This window comes from Coptis chinensis, chromosome 4 (assembly GCF_015680905.1).
Source record: "Coptis chinensis isolate HL-2020 chromosome 4, ASM1568090v1, whole genome shotgun sequence".
In the NCBI taxonomy this organism is placed as follows: Eukaryota; Viridiplantae; Streptophyta; class Magnoliopsida; order Ranunculales; family Ranunculaceae; genus Coptis; species Coptis chinensis.
In genome coordinates this window covers 44,165,493-44,172,926 of record NC_141459.1, presented here as the reverse complement: position 1 = coordinate 44,172,926, position 7,434 = coordinate 44,165,493, and the positions used below count along the sequence as shown (strand labels likewise).

Sequence of the window (7,434 nt, the reverse complement as noted above, 5' to 3'; positions counted from 1 at the left end):
TTTCAAAATAGCCAGATGACTACAATCTGATTTGCCTATTGAAATATTATAGAAATATTATATGTGGTATGGGAAGCTGATGAGTGCTTGGCGTGAGTTTTCTTGCAGATTGGACGTGCTAGCGAAATTGAAGTTGGGGGAAAAAGGATAGAGGTACTGATGAACTAAATGCAACTAGACCGGCTGTTGAAGAGGGAATTGTACCAGGTAAATTCAAGATAGAGTATATATTTTTAAAGTGTTGTTTATCCCCAAATCTCCCCTCTCTTCCGACTCCCCAAAAAAAAACTCTCAATTGCACTGGTTATGTTGACAATGAGAGAAGATTGAATGTTTTAAGTAAAGCGTTTAATGACCAATATGATTTACATTGAGATGGAATTTAAGTAAACTTTTTGTTTGAGGACAAAGTTTGTTTATTTATGGATGTGATATTGAGTTATAAGCAGAAGAAATGAAGTAAAGTATGTTTATTTGAGATTTGTGAAGCTGGTTAAAGGTATGGAAACTGTTTTCTCTTTTGAATAAAGATATTGTTTTCTGAAGTTGTTAAGGTTTTGAGTGAGAAATGTTATTGAATATGTTTTGAAGTGTCATTTTTTTTGGGATTTGATCTTGGTGTGATTGCTAGAAGTCAGAAATTTATCTTGTGGAAAACAAATTATTGCAAAAAAAGTGGAAATTTATTCATTTTGTAGTTTTTTCCTAATAAATTTGTTGTTCATTCTTTTCATGTTCAATATTATTTATTAGTTTTTGGTTGGTGTTTGTTCTTTTGGTACATTTAGGTAGCAGTTTGAAATCAAGAGAAGAAATTGTTTGAGAAAATGGAAGAAGTGGGTGCACAAGTAGCTCATCCAATTTATGTTCACCAGCCACTTGCTGGTAGATATCGTGAACCTCCAACAATGGCGAAAAAGCGAGATTTACCATGGCAAAATTCTAATTTCCTTAACCAGTAGCAACAACAGTGGTATCAAAGCCCAAATGGTAATTGGGATCCAAAAGTTTATGAGTGGGACAGTGTGAGGTTTGTTGCAAAGGTATCTGAAGCTGAGAATTCTGGCAGTTTGGGGACTATGTTGCCTAGAATAGTTGAGACTGTGCAGAAAAAGAAAAGGGATAGTGGAATAAAGCCTTTGGTTGTGGAGAAGTCAGTGGATGAAGAAGCTGAGAACCTTACACTGCAGCTAGGAGGAAGTTTGTATTCCGGTGAGGAGCCAACAACTAGGCCCAACATGTGTGTTCAATCTGGTTCTCATGGCAAAAAAGGACTAGCACTTGCGGAGATAGACTATACTAAGGTGGGAATGACTTTGTCTACTTTTATTATTATTGTGATTGTTGTATGATTTTTCACTTAATTCTTCTCAAGACCACTTTGCGGTAAAGTTGCCTGGTATTGTAGTCTTATTTTTTAGGTTTATTATTATCTATTTTACCAATTTTGAAAATTTGCGGCATTTGTTGTTGTACATTATAGCTTCGGTGTAGAGTTTCCCACTGCAGAGCTTTTTCTAGGTATTAGGTAGAGAATGATAATTAGAGGTCCCAGATAAGACTAAAATATAACAAAATTATGGACCTTAATTCAAGCTTTGGCTTTACTATTTCCTCCTTGAACAATAGAATGTCTAGAAAAACTCGATGGTTTTTTTTATGTTGCTTTTCCTTGCTCTGGGGAAGTCCTCTGTCATGTTGTGCTTGAGAAAGGGCATTTTCAGTGGTTAAGTTTCTATATTTTTCAGGGTGAGAAGACGCCAATTGAAGATGAAATTGCAGCAGTAGATGATTCAAGCAAGGACGGTGAATCTGGACCAAAATCCTGCAATTGTCTAGATTTGTTTGAGGATTACAAAGAGCTGGAGAGATGGGTGGATCAGTATTACAGACTTCTCACCAAACTAGGCCTATGAAGGCTCAGAAACCAAGGTAGGTGAAGTATTATTGTTTCCGTTGGTCTATTTTTTGCTAAAGCATTTTGCCTAAGCTTTATATGGCACACTTTACTTATTTATAGGTCTTGAACACAATTATTAAATACGAGTTTTACTATTTTTCTAATAAATTATTAAACAGGTACTAATTTCTAGAATGTTCCTAAAGAGTCGAGAAGATTTAGCAAAATATAAATGGTCGTGCATGTTTGGGGAAGTGGAAGTTCCAGCTGAGGTTTTAGCAAATAATGTTATTCAATGCCATGCTCCACATCACAAAGTGGGAAGGATCCCTTTTTATGTAACATGCTCCAATAGGGTGGCTTGTAGTGAAGTGAGAGAATTTGAATTCCGTCTCAGCCGTGCTCAAGATTTCATGATGACTGATCCTAATAGTGTCGGCACAAGTGATATGCTCCTTAATATACGATTTCAAAATTTATTATCCTTGGGTTCTGTTTGTCATACTGGTTCCGTTGAAATTGATGGTGAAAATTCTCATAGAAGTGGTATTATCAGATTGATGATGAAAGAAGATGATGAAGGGTTCCTGATGGTAAATACTACTATGGGTGGCTTTTACCCGAGAGAAAAAAAAAGCGACTTCTAAAAGAGAAGTTGAATTCATGGCTTATTCGAGAAAGTGGCGAAGGCGGTAAAGGCCCCAATTTGTTAGATAAAGAAGGTCAAGGCGTGATACATTTAGCAGGTGCTCTTGGCTATGATGGGCTATATAACACCAACAAAGAGGCTGGCGGGTGTTAATATCAATTTCCGTGATGTGAATGGATGGACTGCACTTCACTGGGCTGCATTTTGTGGCAGGTATGTTTTATTTTGGTGCACCAAAAAAATCCTATATACGCTAAAGTACATAGTACAACATGTTTCAGTAGATGCAAGAATTGTTATGGAAATAAGACCATTTAAGACACTTTTTTTGCTACTGTTATAATATAGTTCTCTCTTTAACGCCTTTTCAGGGAGCGGACAATTGGTCTTTTCGTTTCTTTGGATGTAGCTCTTGGAGCATTAACAGATCCAACTCCCAAATTTCCTTCGGGCAGGACACCTACATACCTTGCTTACATGAATGGACACAAAGGGATTGCATGTTACCTTGCAGAATCTTCTTTGACCATTCATCTATCATCTCATACTATGAAAGACACCAAGGATGATACTCCGGCAGATATTATAGAGGCAGAAGCTTCACAGAAAGTTCCTGATCAAAATGTTTCACAATTATTTGATGTTGGTGTGCCAGATGCCTATTTGAAAGACTCACTTACTGCTGTTCGCAATGCTACTTAAGCTGTTGCTCGTATGTATCAAGTGTATAGGATACAATCATTCCAAAGAAAGCAGTTAGTTAGGTATGATGACAAATTTTTTGGAATGTCAGACGAGCGTGCTCTTTCACTCATTTCTATTAAGAAACATAGACTGGGATTGCATGATGAACCCGTACATGTTGCAGCCATGTGAATACAGAACAAATCAACGTGGTTGGAAAGAAAGAAATGAATTTTCGGTAATTCGACAGCGGATTATCAAGATTCAGGTGTGTGCTTTTCTTTCCACGTGCTTCTTTCTAAAATTCTTTGTGATGAATAAAGATTTTATTCATACTCCCAGTCGAAGAAAAAAATTGTAGAAGTGGTAGGAAACGACATCCACATGTATTAATATGTTATGAATTCCCAATTGAGGTGACAATAATTGACCACTTCTTACTGACCAGCCCAACAACTATAACCCTATCAGGTGTGAGAGGGATTTACTCAAGATACCGAAAGAAAAACCAGACTAGATTACAGTGAAAACATGCTCTTAGTGGTGCGTGAAAGACGGAGTGGAAGGCTTGGAACAGCCTAGAAGGTAACATTCATAATCAATGTCAGATTATGACTTGGGGAATTATATTATACAAGAAGTCTCTTCCAAATGCAAACAAGCATAATGGAGAATCCAATTTCCGTTTTCCATTTTTCCATTTTTCCATTTTCTAATGGTCATTTAGTACCCATTTTTTCAATGTTGGGTTTCCATCTGTGACAAGATGAAGAGCAGGGAGAGAACAACGTTGATCAAACTTTTTTGTTTCGCTTTTCCTGGAACTTGCTTTCACAATGCTACATCCAATGTGTTAAGTCAAATGACTCCCCAATTTCTTAGCTTATTTGATCCTTTGCTGCTGAACATATAGTGTCTCAGATCAGTACTTTTGATTGCAGGTGAATTCCATAGTCCTTCTGCTTACATCAACTCCACCATCTGACGATCTCTTATGGGTTTTGTGGGAACTGTGTGGGCTTTCCAGGTATACCTGTCCATCTCTATCTTTTTTAATGTCGGGCATGATAAACATTACTCTTATTTGAACTGTATTGTTATGGGACCCTAATGACACCCTTAGTAGTTTTGATTCAAGATGGTAAGTTTTGTTGGCCCTTGGCTCTCGGGCATTTTCCAGAGGTATATCTTTTGTAAATGCTTCATTTGGAATATTAGTTCTATACTTCAATAAATAATATATAGTGGCCACATTTTAGTTCCATGCTATGATGGTAGTCTATATATGAGCTTTTCTTCTTCGTCATCTCAAGTAAATGTACGTTGGAATATTATAACAACTTCCCTTTGGTTTATCAAAGAAGTAATTATGGGTTTTTTGGTTAATTGATTGTGTATGTATTACGGTTGTGTTTTTTCCATAAATTTTGAACTGGTGTTGTGTCATTCTTATTTTCTTAATGTAGATTGGATATTGTCAAATTGTGGTATAAACTATATTAAGATGAATATAAGGTTGCACAGTAACATCTCCAATTGCTACCAAGTACCAAGGCGCACAAAGCAAAATGTAGTCTATTATTGCTATGTGCATGCTGAACTGCGAAGTTCACCTAACAAGTACTACCATGAGTATGACAAAGGTATCACACCAATATTGTTTCAGCTGTTCATGAACAGTAGGTAGCATGATTACTTATGAGGAGTCTTTATAGCTTCCCACCATCCACACTTAAAGGCAGTGACTGGGGTGGTAATTGGTGAGTGAGAACTGATGAGAACCTTCTTACATAGTGACCATGAGTGCATGATTCTGTATCATAATATAGGCTGTTTGATACTTTGATTTGTGGGAATACAATTTGCACACTTATTTATAACCTGAAATCCTATGGATATTAGTGGACAACTTTTACCACTAAAGAGCTTTAATCTGCAGACTATTGAGTTGTGAAATGTTCGTACAAAATCAAGAGTTTGAGCAAATCTATTAATGTGGAAGTTTCGCAGGGAGTTTATTCCCACCTATCAAAGACACCCTTAGTTGTTTGGAAATAATATAGTTGGAAATTGATCCCTTAATTTGGTAATTATTTCAACAAAAAGGTGATGTTTTTTGGTATCTATTTGTATTTTGGTATCTTTTTTGTTTGTAGTAGAAAGTAGTGTAGCGGGAATGAACATTGTCAATCGGCCCATAATGATTTAAAAAATCACAACATATTTTGAAAATTCTTATTGTAAGCGATTTGGACGACATTTTAACTTTGTAATTGTTATTGTTATAATATTATTTATTTGAATGCATTTGTTAGTCAGTGTTCATAGGGAAGCACATTTACCCTGTTAAGAGGAGACTTAGTCAGTGTTCACATTTTATCATTGGGGCAGCATATTTGATGTTTCCGGGTATTAGTGTACCTGCTGAAGGAGTTCCTCCTTTTCAAGCTGGGCAACCATGGGCAGTAACAGTCCCCAACAATGTAGCTCCAATTGCAGTAAGCAATTGTTCCATGGACTTATTTTCTTATTTCTTCCCTGATGTTTTGGTGGAGTTGTATGTTGAATATTACTGGAATATTTGATAGGTCAGGACGACCACTATGAGTAGCACCGAAGCACTGAAAGCCGGTTTGTGTGGAAAGGCTTTGCTAATAACCCATTGTTACTGAGATTCACTCTAGCAAGTATACTGAGCAAAATTAATTGTTTTTCCAAGTTGGTAATATGGTTTATTTATGGAGGGACTTTTGTACAGGGAATCTGCAGAAGGTAATTACGTTCCCAATGATGGATTTCTAGAGGATGTTGTGCTTAAATATCATGCTTTAGCATTGGGTGGTCTGATAACTGATTCATGTGGAGGCTGTAGCAACCGTTATGGTTGCACCGAATGATTACAAACCATGAAAAACCCACGCGCAGCGAAATAAGGGGTGTCCACGGTTTTGGATAGAAATCATACCTTTAAATCGGCTAAGATAACTCTGAGAATCCAAGATCTACGGATCCGAATCAACCTTTTGATCTTCTGTTGTATTCCTATCAATGGAATGGATGTTGTGTGGGCAACGATCTACCACTCTCTTCTTTCTCTCTTGGCCTCTCTCACTCACAGAATTTGGAACCGATTTTAGATATACTTTTCTTGAGCAAAACCTTTGTAAAAAAATCGGGCAGAGAAAGAGGTTTCTATATATAGGCTACAACAGGGACCATGAGGAGAAATTAGGGTTGGGCCTCTTGACGGGCTTGGGCTTCCCATGTTCGCCTAGAAAACACGGCCCAAGTCCGTCAACAAATGGCTTATTCCACTAAAGGCCATTGTTGCACTACCACCCTAATCCCAAATTACATGTTACGTTTATGGGCTCCATATTATATGCTTGTTGATCTCCCCGTGTTTAAGATATCGAATGCCCGTTGATTAAGTCAAGTTACTAACAACTACATTAATCAACTTCTTATGTCCTTGAGTAGTACCACTTAACCTCATTGTCATGTCGGATTAAATCCACCTGCAGGGTTTACATGACAATCCTTATGAGCTCTTCAAGGGGACATCATTAACTCGACTTCCTGCGGGTCACGGATTCCTTCTATAATCAACAGCACACCTTACATACAATGTCATTACCCAATCCATCGAGTTTGTTGATTTACAAATGCATCTCACTCATTGATGATTTAAAGCAATGTACAATGCATGAAAGTGCCCGTTATTATATCCGGATTAAGAGGACAAGCATCCATAATAACAGAGGTGTTTGTTCTCTTATATAATCAATATAAAGAAAAACAACCTCACTTGGTCCTGTTCAATACACACAAAGTGTACTAGTGTGATCCTGTAGTCAAGATAGACTAACACCAGATTATACTACAACCGTACCAATGGTTTGTCCAAATCCATCTAGGTTGTGAACGTTTACTTATACTTTATAAGGTACTGATGATATGATCTTTTGTGTGTCACCACACACCATATCATCTACAACATAAAGTATTAGACACATGCATATAACTAATAACATATATAATATGCATAACATTTGCCCATATGATTCTCATTGAAAAAATAAAAAATTAGAGTTAATATATACAAAAGTAATGCTTTTAGTATATAACCCTATCAATCTCCCATTTATACTCAAAACATTGCTTTTTAGTATACTACTAATAGAGGCACATGTAATACTTC

At 36.8% G+C, this 7,434-nt stretch overlaps 1 pseudogene; it reads left to right on the top strand.

Moving 5' to 3' along the window:
* The first annotated feature begins 1,238 nt into the window (after positions 1–1,238).
* LOC147503620 (calmodulin-binding transcription activator 3-like) lies at positions 1,239–3,611 on the top strand (annotated as a pseudogene).
* Positions 3,612–7,434: the final 3,823 nt, after the last annotated feature.